Genomic DNA, 10,000 nt, shown 5'->3' on the forward strand with positions numbered 1-10,000 from the left:
CTTTTCTGTGGCCTTCTTAGCGTAGCTATCTGCTCCTCTGGTGGTGTTCTACCAGCCTGTCAGGCGTGTGTCTTGCCCATCCAATCTTCACTGTGGCATGTTAGACTTGTCTTCTCTGTGAGCGGAGTCTCCTTCCCAGAGCAGGTGCTTTCTCTGAACTCTTGCTTTGTAAGACTGCTGGGCAAGGCCCTCCCTAGCCCCTCACTCAGATAGATACATTTACCTGCAGAGCTCAGCTTTGGAGAAAGAGAGGGCGCAGAGAGCGCAAAGGGGAAGGCCCAAGGTGCACACCTTATTTTACATAAAAGCTCGGGCTCTTGGGAGGACAGGAACATGAGGGTTCTCAGGGAAAGCCATCACATTAGTATTGATGGCTGGGCCTTGAAACACAACAATCCCGGAATGGCCAGGCACAAAATGCCTGTGCAATAGGCCTGACCATAGGCTTCTGGAGGTCTTGCTCTCCAGAGGCCCCAGTGGTCTAAGCCCGACCAGGGCTGTAGGCCGCGTTGGGAGCGCGTTGGGAGCGCGTTAGGGACGCATAAAGGGACGCAGGGCGCAGAACTCTGCCCGTTTCACCCCAGCATTTCGGGGAGGACAGGGAATTTGGCAAAGACAGTGGGAAGGATTTTTAAGGAGGAGAGTTCAGTGACATGATCTGAAACACAATAGTGCTGGTGATCTGGAGGCTGCCTTCTATGAGCCACTTCTGTCGGGAGCAGCCTGCCATCATGCCCTGATAACCACAACACTAGTCCCAAGCCAGTGACCTCAGCAAATGCAAAAACATTCATACTTATAGTCTCCTGCATCTGATTCTTGCCATCATGTGAAACGTTGGCATTCCAATGTCTGTTGCACACACTTTGTTCATAGGTGTGCAATTTGAGTGCGTGCGCCTCATCACTGTCTTGGACAGAGCTCTGTCTCTAAGCTACACATGTGAAGCATTGGTGGTTCAGTGGTAGAATTCTCGCCTGCCACGCGGGAGGCCCGGGTTCGATTCCCGGCCAATGCAAGGCTGTGTTCTTTTGACTTTGCTTTCTAAATCAAATATGGGAACTCAGTGGGGCATAAAATGGGAAACAGTTACCCCGACGTGATTTGAACACGCAACCTTCTGATCTGGAGTCAGACGCGCTACCGTTGCGCCACGAGGTCCTTGCTTTTGGAGACACATCAGCAAATGTTGTGAGCCTTTTCATTTTTGCCCACCTCCTTATATGCCTAGGGTTGTATTACAAGGTTTGGCTTTTTGTTTTCCATCCTATTGATGAAATTGAGTGCAGGTGCAGAGAGAACGCAGAGGATTGAAATGTTCAGGGAAAGGGTCTCACGCAGGAGCTCTAGACCAAAGGCACATTACTATGATTTATTAAAGTGCTTCATGCATGCAAAAGGAAACGTCCCTGGGTGGGTTTGAACCACCAACCTTTCGGTTAACAGCCGAACACGCTAACCGATTGCGCCACAGAGACTAGTGACAAAAGCACATCTCCTGAGACTCAACATATATCTTTATGTGTGCGCGCCTGCCTTGAGCTTGTGTTATATAAGGCGTCTTTATCCTACGCAGCATTTGCCATTTGCTTAGTGTCTTGTCACTGTTGGGTGTTATGATGCGCAGACTACTATCTAATGGTGTTAGGGCCAGTATTACAACCAGTCCCAGTGTATGAGATACATGTATGACTTTTCTGTGGCCTTCTTAGCGTAGCTATCTGCTCCTCTGGTGGTGTTCTACCAGCCTGTCAGGCGTGTGTCTTGCCCATCCAATCTTCACTGTGGCATGTTAGACTTGTCTTCTCTGTGAGCGGAGTCTCCTTCCCAGAGCAGGTGCTTTCTCTGAACTCTTGCTTTGTAAGACTGCTGGGCAAGGCCCTCCCTAGCCCCTCACTCAGATAGATACATTTACCTGCAGAGCTCAGCTTTGGAGAAAGAGAGGGGGCAGAGAGCGCAAAGGGGAAGGCCCAAGGTGCACACCTTATTTTACATAAAAGCTCGGGCTCTTGGGAGGACAGGGACATGAGGGTTCTCAGGGAAAGCCATCACATTAGTATTGATGGCTGGGCCTTGAAACACAACAATCCCGGAATGGCCAGGCACAAAATGCCTGTGCAATAGGCCTGACCATAGGCTTCTGGAGGTCTTGCTCTCCAGAGGCCCCAGTGGTCTAAGCCCGACCAGGGCTGTGCCCGACCAGGGCTGTAGGCCGCGTTGGGAGCGCGTTAGGGACGCAGGGCGCAGAACTCTGCCCGTTTCACCCCAGCATTTCGGGGAGGACAGGGAATTTGGCAAAGACAGTGGGAAGGATTTTTAAGGAGGAGAGTTCAGTGACATGATCTGAAACACAATAGTGCTGGTGATCTGGAGGCTGCCTTCTATAAGCCCCTTCTGTCGGGAGCAGCCTGCCATCATGCCCTGATAACCACAACACTAGTCCCAAGCCAGTGACCTCAGCAAATGCAAAAACATTCATACTTATAGTCTCCTGCATCTGATTCTTGCCATCATGTGAAACGTTGGCATTCCAATGTCTGTTGCACACACTTTGTTCATAGGTGTGCAATTTGAGTGCGTGCGCCTCATCACTGTCTTGGACAGAGCTCTGTCTCTAAGCTACACATGTGAAGCATTGGTGGTTCAGTGGAAGAATTCTCGCCTGCCACGCGGGAGGCCTGGGTTCGATTCCCGGCCAATGCAAGGCTGTGTTCTTTTGACTTTGCTTTCTAAATCAAATATGGGAACTCAGTGGGGCATAAAATGGGAAACAGTGACCCCGATGTGATTTGAACACGCAACCTTCTGATCTGGAGTCAGACGCGCTACCGTTGCGCCACGAGGTCCTTGCATTTGGAGTCACATCAGCAAATGTTGTGAGCCTTTTCATTTTTGCCCACCTCCTTATATGCCTAGGGTTGTATTACAAGGTTTGGCTTTTTGTTTTCCATCCTATTGATGAAATTGAGTGCAGGTGCAGAGAGAACGCAGAGGATTGAAATGTTCAGGGAAAGGGTCTCACGCAGGAGCTCTAGACCAAAGGCACATTACTATGATTTATTAAAGTGCTTCATGCATGCAAAAGGAAACGTCCCTGGGTGGGCTTGAACCACCAACCTTTCGGTTAACAGCCGAACACGCTAACCGATTGCGCCACAGAGACTAGTGACAAAAGCACATCTCCTGAGACTCAACATATATCTTTATGTGTGCGCGCCTGCCTTGAGCTTGTGTTATATAAGGCGTCTTTATCCTACGCAGCATTTGCCATTTGCTTAGTGTCTTGTCACTGTTGGGTGTTATGATGCGCAGACTACTATCTAATGGTGTTAGGGCCAGTATTACAACCAGTCCCAGTGTATGAGATACATGTATGACTTTTCTGTGGCCTTCTTAGCGTAGCTATCTGCTCCTCTGGTGGTGTTCTACCAGCCTGTCAGGCGTGTGTCTTGCCCATCCAATCTTCACTGTGGCATGTTAGACTTGTCTTCTCTGTGAGCGGAGTCTCCTTCCCAGAGCAGGTGCTTTCTCTGAACTCTTGCTTTGTAAGACTGCTGGGCAAGGCCCTCCCTAGCCCCTCACTCAGATAGATACATTTACCTGCAGAGCTCAGCTTTGGAGAAAGAGAGGGGGCAGAGAGCGCAAAGGGGAAGGCCCAAGGTGCACACCTTATTTTACATAAAAGCTCGGGCTCTTGGGAGGACAGGGACATGAGGGTTCTCAGGGAAAGCCATCACATTAGTATTGATGGCTGGGCCTTGAAACACAACAATCCCGGAATGGCCAGGCACAAAATGCCTGTGCAATAGGCCTGACCATAGGCTTCTGGAGGTCTTGCTCTCCAGAGGCCCCAGTGGTCTAAGCCCGACCAGGGCTGTGCCCGACCAGGGCTGTAGGCCGCGTTGGGAGCGCGTTAGGGACGCAGGGCGCAGAACTCTGCCCGTTTCACCCCAGCATTTCGGGGAGGACAGGGAATTTGGCAAAGACAGTGGGAAGGATTTTTAAGGAGGAGAGTTCAGTGACATGATCTGAAACACAATAGTGCTGGTGATCTGGAGGCTGCCTTCTATGAGCCCCTTCTGTCGGGAGCAGCCTGCCATCATGCCCTGATAACCACAACACTAGTCCCAAGCCAGTGACCTCAGCAAATGCAAAAACATTCATACTTATAGTCTCCTGCATCTGATTCTTGCCATCATGTGAAACGTTGGCATTCCAATGTCTGTTGCACACACTTTGTTCATAGGTGTGCAATTTGAGTGCGTGCGCCTCATCACTGTCTTGGACAGAGCTCTGTCTCTAAGCTACACATGTGAAGCATTGGTGGTTCAGTGGAAGAATTCTCGCCTGCCACGCGGGAGGCCTGGGTTCGATTCCCGGCCAATGCAAGGCTGTGTTCTTTTGACTTTGCTTTCTAAATCAAATATGGGAACTCAGTGGGGCATAAAATGGGAAACAGTGACCCCGATGTGATTTGAACACGCAACCTTCTGATCTGGAGTCAGACGCGCTACCGTTGCGCCACGAGGTCCTTGCATTTGGAGTCACATCAGCAAATGTTGTGAGCCTTTTCATTTTTGCCCACCTCCTTATATGCCTAGGGTTGTATTACAAGGTTTGGCTTTTTGTTTTCCATCCTATTGATGAAATTGAGTGCAGGTGCAGAGAGAACGCAGAGGATTGAAATGTTCAGGGAAAGGGTCTCACGCAGGAGCTTTAGACCAAAGGCACATTACTATGATTTATTAAAGTGCTTCATGCATGCAAAAGGAAACGTCCCTGGGTGGGCTTGAACCACCAACCTTTCGGTTAACAGCCGAACGCACTAACCGATTGCGCCACAGAGACTAGTGACAAAAGCACATCTCCTGAGACCCAACATATATCTTTATGTGTGCGCGCCTGCCTTGAGCTTGTGTTATATAAGGCGTCTTTATCCTACGCAGCATTTGCCATTTGCTTAGTGTCTTGTCACTGTTGGGTGTTATGATGCGCAGACTACTGTCTAATGGTGTTAGGGCCAGTATTACAACCAGTCCCAGTGTATGAGATACATGTATGACTTTTCTGTGGCCTTCTTAGCGTAGCTATCTGCTCCTCTGGTGGTGTTCTACCAGCCTGTCAGGCGTGTGTCTTGCCCATCCAATCTTCACTGTGGCATGTTAGACTTGTCTTCTCTGTGAGCGGAGTCTCCTTCCCAGAGCAGGTGCTTTCTCTGAACTCTTGCTTTGTAAGACTGCTGGGCAAGGCCCTCCCTAGCCCCTCACTCAGATAGATACATTTACCTGCAGAGCTCAGCTTTGGAGAAAGAGAGGGCGCAGAGAGCGCAAAGGGGAAGGCCCAAGGTGCACACCTTATTTTACATAAAAGCTCGGGCTCTTGGGAGGACAGGAACATGAGGGTTCTCAGGGAAAGCCATCACATTAGTATTGATGGCTGGGCCTTGAAACACAACAATCCCGGAATGGCCAGGCACAAAATGCCTGTGCAATAGGCCTGACCATAGGCTTCTGGAGGTCTTGCTCTCCAGAGGCCCCAGTGGTCTAAGCCCGACCAGGGCTGTAGGCCGCGTTGGGAGCGCGTTGGGAGCGCGTTAGGGACGCATAAAGGGACGCAGGGCGCAGAACTCTGCCCGTTTCACCCCAGCATTTCGGGGAGGACAGGGAATTTGGCAAAGACAGTGGGAAGGATTTTTAAGGAGGAGAGTTCAGTGACATGATCTGAAACACAATAGTGCTGGTGATCTGGAGGCTGCCTTCTATGAGCCACTTCTGTCGGGAGCAGCCTGCCATCATGCCCTGATAACCACAACACTAGTCCCAAGCCAGTGACCTCAGCAAATGCAAAAACATTCATACTTATAGTCTCCTGCATCTGATTCTTGCCATCATGTGAAACGTTGGCATTCCAATGTCTGTTGCACACACTTTGTTCATAGGTGTGCAATTTGAGTGCGTGCGCCTCATCACTGTCTTGGACAGAGCTCTGTCTCTAAGCTACACATGTGAAGCATTGGTGGTTCAGTGGTAGAATTCTCGCCTGCCACGCGGGAGGCCCGGGTTCGATTCCCGGCCAATGCAAGGCTGTGTTCTTTTGACTTTGCTTTCTAAATCAAATATGGGAACTCAGTGGGGCATAAAATGGGAAACAGTTACCCCGACGTGATTTGAACACGCAACCTTCTGATCTGGAGTCAGACGCGCTACCGTTGCGCCACGAGGTCCTTGCTTTTGGAGACACATCAGCAAATGTTGTGAGCCTTTTCATTTTTGCCCACCTCCTTATATGCCTAGGGTTGTATTACAAGGTTTGGCTTTTTGTTTTCCATCCTATTGATGAAATTGAGTGCAGGTGCAGAGAGAACGCAGAGGATTGAAATGTTCAGGGAAAGGGTCTCACGCAGGAGCTCTAGACCAAAGGCACATTACTATGATTTATTAAAGTGCTTCATGCATGCAAAAGGAAACGTCCCTGGGTGGGTTTGAACCACCAACCTTTCGGTTAACAGCCGAACACGCTAACCGATTGCGCCACAGAGACTAGTGACAAAAGCACATCTCCTGAGACTCAACATATATCTTTATGTGTGCGCGCCTGCCTTGAGCTTGTGTTATATAAGGCGTCTTTATCCTACGCAGCATTTGCCATTTGCTTAGTGTCTTGTCACTGTTGGGTGTTATGATGCGCAGACTACTATCTAATGGTGTTAGGGCCAGTATTACAACCAGTCCCAGTGTATGAGATACATGTATGACTTTTCTGTGGCCTTCTTAGCGTAGCTATCTGCTCCTCTGGTGGTGTTCTACCAGCCTGTCAGGCGTGTGTCTTGCCCATCCAATCTTCACTGTGGCATGTTAGACTTGTCTTCTCTGTGAGCGGAGTCTCCTTCCCAGAGCAGGTGCTTTCTCTGAACTCTTGCTTTGTAAGACTGCTGGGCAAGGCCCTCCCTAGCCCCTCACTCAGATAGATACATTTACCTGCAGAGCTCAGCTTTGGAGAAAGAGAGGGGGCAGAGAGCGCAAAGGGGAAGGCCCAAGGTGCACACCTTATTTTACATAAAAGCTCGGGCTCTTGGGAGGACAGGGACATGAGGGTTCTCAGGGAAAGCCATCACATTAGTATTGATGGCTGGGCCTTGAAACACAACAATCCCGGAATGGCCAGGCACAAAATGCCTGTGCAATAGGCCTGACCATAGGCTTCTGGAGGTCTTGCTCTCCAGAGGCCCCAGTGGTCTAAGCCCGACCAGGGCTGTGCCCGACCAGGGCTGTAGGCCGCGTTGGGAGCGCGTTAGGGACGCAGGGCGCAGAACTCTGCCCGTTTCACCCCAGCATTTCGGGGAGGACAGGGAATTTGGCAAAGACAGTGGGAAGGATTTTTAAGGAGGAGAGTTCAGTGACATGATCTGAAACACAATAGTGCTGGTGATCTGGAGGCTGCCTTCTATAAGCCCCTTCTGTCGGGAGCAGCCTGCCATCATGCCCTGATAACCACAACACTAGTCCCAAGCCAGTGACCTCAGCAAATGCAAAAACATTCATACTTATAGTCTCCTGCATCTGATTCTTGCCATCATGTGAAACGTTGGCATTCCAATGTCTGTTGCACACACTTTGTTCATAGGTGTGCAATTTGAGTGCGTGCGCCTCATCACTGTCTTGGACAGAGCTCTGTCTCTAAGCTACACATGTGAAGCATTGGTGGTTCAGTGGAAGAATTCTCGCCTGCCACGCGGGAGGCCTGGGTTCGATTCCCGGCCAATGCAAGGCTGTGTTCTTTTGACTTTGCTTTCTAAATCAAATATGGGAACTCAGTGGGGCATAAAATGGGAAACAGTGACCCCGATGTGATTTGAACACGCAACCTTCTGATCTGGAGTCAGACGCGCTACCGTTGCGCCACGAGGTCCTTGCATTTGGAGTCACATCAGCAAATGTTGTGAGCCTTTTCATTTTTGCCCACCTCCTTATATGCCTAGGGTTGTATTACAAGGTTTGGCTTTTTGTTTTCCATCCTATTGATGAAATTGAGTGCAGGTGCAGAGAGAACGCAGAGGATTGAAATGTTCAGGGAAAGGGTCTCACGCAGGAGCTTTAGACCAAAGGCACATTACTATGATTTATTAAAGTGCTTCATGCATGCAAAAGGAAACGTCCCTGGGTGGGCTTGAACCACCAACCTTTCGGTTAACAGCCGAACGCACTAACCGATTGCGCCACAGAGACTAGTGACAAAAGCACATCTCCTGAGACCCAACATATATCTTTATGTGTGCGCGCCTGCCTTGAGCTTGTGTTATATAAGGCGTCTTTATCCTACGCAGCATTTGCCATTTGCTTAGTGTCTTGTCACTGTTGGGTGTTATGATGCGCAGACTACTATCTAATGGTGTTAGGGCCAGTATTACAACCAGTCCCAGTGTATGAGATACATGTATGACTTTTCTGTGGCCTTCTTAGCGTAGCTATCTGCTCCTCTGGTGGTGTTCTACCAGCCTGTCAGGCGTGTGTCTTGCCCATCCAATCTTCACTGTGGCATGTTAGACTTGTCTTCTCTGTGAGCGGAGTCTCCTTCCCAGAGCAGGTGCTTTCTCTGAACTCTTGCTTTGTAAGACTGCTGGGCAAGGCCCTCCCTAGCCCCTCACTCAGATAGATACATTTACCTGCAGAGCTCAGCTTTGGAGAAAGAGAGGGGGCAGAGAGCGCAAAGGGGAAGGCCCAAGGTGCACACCTTATTTTACATAAAAGCTCGGGCTCTTGGGAGGACAGGGACATGAGGGTTCTCAGGGAAACCCATCACATTAGTATTGATGGCTGGGCCTTGAAACACAACAATCCCGGAATGGCCAGGCACAAAATGCCTGTGCAATAGGCCTGACCATAGGCTTCTGGAGGTCTTGCTCTCCAGAGGCCCCAGTGGTCTAAGCCCGACCAGGGCTGTGCCCGACCAGGGCTGTAGGCCGCGTTGGGAGCGCGTTAGGGACGCAGGGCGCAGAACTCTGCCCGTTTCACCCCAGCATTTCGGGGAGGACAGGGAATTTGGCAAAGACAGTGGGAAGGATTTTTAAGGAGGAGAGTTCAGTGACATGATCTGAAACACAATAGTGCTGGTGATCTGGAGGCTGCCTTCTATGAGCCACTTCTGTCGGGAGCAGCCTGCCATCATGCCCTGATAACCACAACACTAGTCCCAAGCCAGTGACCTCAGCAAATGCAAAAACATTCATACTTATAGTCTCCTGCATCTGATTCTTGCCATCATGTGAAACGTTGGCATTCCAATGTCTGTTGCACACACTTTGTTCATAGGTGTGCAATTTGAGTGCGTGCGCCTCATCACTGTCTTGGACAGAGCTCTGTCTCTAAGCTACACATGTGAAGCATTGGTGGTTCAGTGGTAGAATTCTCGCCTGCCACGCGGGAGGCCCGGGTTCGATTCCCGGCCAATGCAATGCTGTGTTCTTTTGACTTTGCTTTCTAAATCAAATATGGGAACTCAGTGGGGCATAAAATGGGAAACAGTTACCCCGACGTGATTTGAACACGCAACCTTCTGATCTGGAGTCAGACGCGCTACCGTTGCGCCACGAGGTCCTTGCTTTTGGAGACACATCAGCAAATGTTGTGAGCCTTTTCATTTTTGCCCACCTCCTTATATGCCTAGGGTTGTATTACAAGGTTTGGCTTTTTGTTTTCCATCCTATTGATGAAATTGAGTGCAGGTGCAGAGAGAACGCAGAGGATTGAAATGTTCAGGGAAAGGGTCTCACGCAGGAGCTCTAGACCAAAGGCACATTACTATGATTTATTAAAGTGCTTCATGCATGCAAAAGGAAACGTCCCTGGGTGGGCTTGAACCACCAACCTTTCGGTTAACAGCCGAACACGCTAACCGATTGCGCCACAGAGACTAGTGAGAAAAGCACATCTCCTGAGACTCAACATATATCTTTATGTGTGCGCGCCTGCCTTGAGCTTGTGTTATATAAGGCGTCTTTATC

At 49.8% G+C, this 10,000-nt stretch overlaps 18 non-coding genes across 18 annotated transcripts; 6 read left to right on the top strand and 12 right to left on the bottom strand.

Annotated features, from left to right (window-relative positions):
• Positions 1-947: 947 nt before the first annotated feature.
• Positions 948-1,018, top strand: TRNAG-GCC (transfer RNA glycine (anticodon GCC)). Its single transcript has one exon. It is a non-coding gene; the product is annotated as a tRNA-Gly (tRNA).
• A 71-nt stretch (positions 1,019-1,089) lies between these two features.
• Positions 1,090-1,161, bottom strand: TRNAW-CCA (transfer RNA tryptophan (anticodon CCA)). Its single transcript has one exon. It is a non-coding gene; the product is annotated as a tRNA-Trp (tRNA).
• Positions 1,162-1,404: 243 nt separating this feature from the next.
• Positions 1,405-1,478, bottom strand: TRNAN-GUU (transfer RNA asparagine (anticodon GUU)). The gene has a single exon. It is a non-coding gene; the product is annotated as a tRNA-Asn (tRNA).
• Positions 1,479-2,632: 1,154 nt separating this feature from the next.
• TRNAG-GCC (transfer RNA glycine (anticodon GCC)) lies at positions 2,633-2,703 on the top strand. Its single transcript has one exon. It is a non-coding gene; the product is annotated as a tRNA-Gly (tRNA).
• Positions 2,704-2,774: 71 nt separating this feature from the next.
• On the bottom strand, positions 2,775-2,846 carry TRNAW-CCA (transfer RNA tryptophan (anticodon CCA)). Its single transcript has one exon. It is a non-coding gene; the product is annotated as a tRNA-Trp (tRNA).
• A 243-nt stretch (positions 2,847-3,089) lies between these two features.
• TRNAN-GUU (transfer RNA asparagine (anticodon GUU)) lies at positions 3,090-3,163 on the bottom strand. Its single transcript has one exon. It is a non-coding gene; the product is annotated as a tRNA-Asn (tRNA).
• Positions 3,164-4,317: 1,154 nt separating this feature from the next.
• On the top strand, positions 4,318-4,388 carry TRNAG-GCC (transfer RNA glycine (anticodon GCC)). The gene has a single exon. It is a non-coding gene; the product is annotated as a tRNA-Gly (tRNA).
• Positions 4,389-4,459: 71 nt separating this feature from the next.
• On the bottom strand, positions 4,460-4,531 carry TRNAW-CCA (transfer RNA tryptophan (anticodon CCA)). Its single transcript has one exon. It is a non-coding gene; the product is annotated as a tRNA-Trp (tRNA).
• Positions 4,532-4,774: 243 nt separating this feature from the next.
• Positions 4,775-4,848, bottom strand: TRNAN-GUU (transfer RNA asparagine (anticodon GUU)). The gene has a single exon. It is a non-coding gene; the product is annotated as a tRNA-Asn (tRNA).
• A 1,161-nt stretch (positions 4,849-6,009) lies between these two features.
• TRNAG-GCC (transfer RNA glycine (anticodon GCC)) lies at positions 6,010-6,080 on the top strand. Its single transcript has one exon. It is a non-coding gene; the product is annotated as a tRNA-Gly (tRNA).
• Positions 6,081-6,151: 71 nt separating this feature from the next.
• On the bottom strand, positions 6,152-6,223 carry TRNAW-CCA (transfer RNA tryptophan (anticodon CCA)). The gene has a single exon. It is a non-coding gene; the product is annotated as a tRNA-Trp (tRNA).
• A 243-nt stretch (positions 6,224-6,466) lies between these two features.
• On the bottom strand, positions 6,467-6,540 carry TRNAN-GUU (transfer RNA asparagine (anticodon GUU)). Its single transcript has one exon. It is a non-coding gene; the product is annotated as a tRNA-Asn (tRNA).
• A 1,154-nt stretch (positions 6,541-7,694) lies between these two features.
• On the top strand, positions 7,695-7,765 carry TRNAG-GCC (transfer RNA glycine (anticodon GCC)). Its single transcript has one exon. It is a non-coding gene; the product is annotated as a tRNA-Gly (tRNA).
• A 71-nt stretch (positions 7,766-7,836) lies between these two features.
• On the bottom strand, positions 7,837-7,908 carry TRNAW-CCA (transfer RNA tryptophan (anticodon CCA)). The gene has a single exon. It is a non-coding gene; the product is annotated as a tRNA-Trp (tRNA).
• Positions 7,909-8,151: 243 nt separating this feature from the next.
• On the bottom strand, positions 8,152-8,225 carry TRNAN-GUU (transfer RNA asparagine (anticodon GUU)). Its single transcript has one exon. It is a non-coding gene; the product is annotated as a tRNA-Asn (tRNA).
• A 1,154-nt stretch (positions 8,226-9,379) lies between these two features.
• TRNAG-GCC (transfer RNA glycine (anticodon GCC)) lies at positions 9,380-9,450 on the top strand. The gene has a single exon. It is a non-coding gene; the product is annotated as a tRNA-Gly (tRNA).
• Positions 9,451-9,521: 71 nt separating this feature from the next.
• TRNAW-CCA (transfer RNA tryptophan (anticodon CCA)) lies at positions 9,522-9,593 on the bottom strand. Its single transcript has one exon. It is a non-coding gene; the product is annotated as a tRNA-Trp (tRNA).
• A 243-nt stretch (positions 9,594-9,836) lies between these two features.
• Positions 9,837-9,910, bottom strand: TRNAN-GUU (transfer RNA asparagine (anticodon GUU)). The gene has a single exon. It is a non-coding gene; the product is annotated as a tRNA-Asn (tRNA).
• Between the last annotated feature and the right edge of the window lie 90 nt (positions 9,911-10,000).

The sequence above is a fragment of the Triturus cristatus genome, chromosome 4_2 (genome assembly GCF_964204655.1).
Source record: "Triturus cristatus chromosome 4_2, aTriCri1.1, whole genome shotgun sequence".
Classification (NCBI taxonomy): Eukaryota; Metazoa; Chordata; class Amphibia; order Caudata; family Salamandridae; genus Triturus; species Triturus cristatus.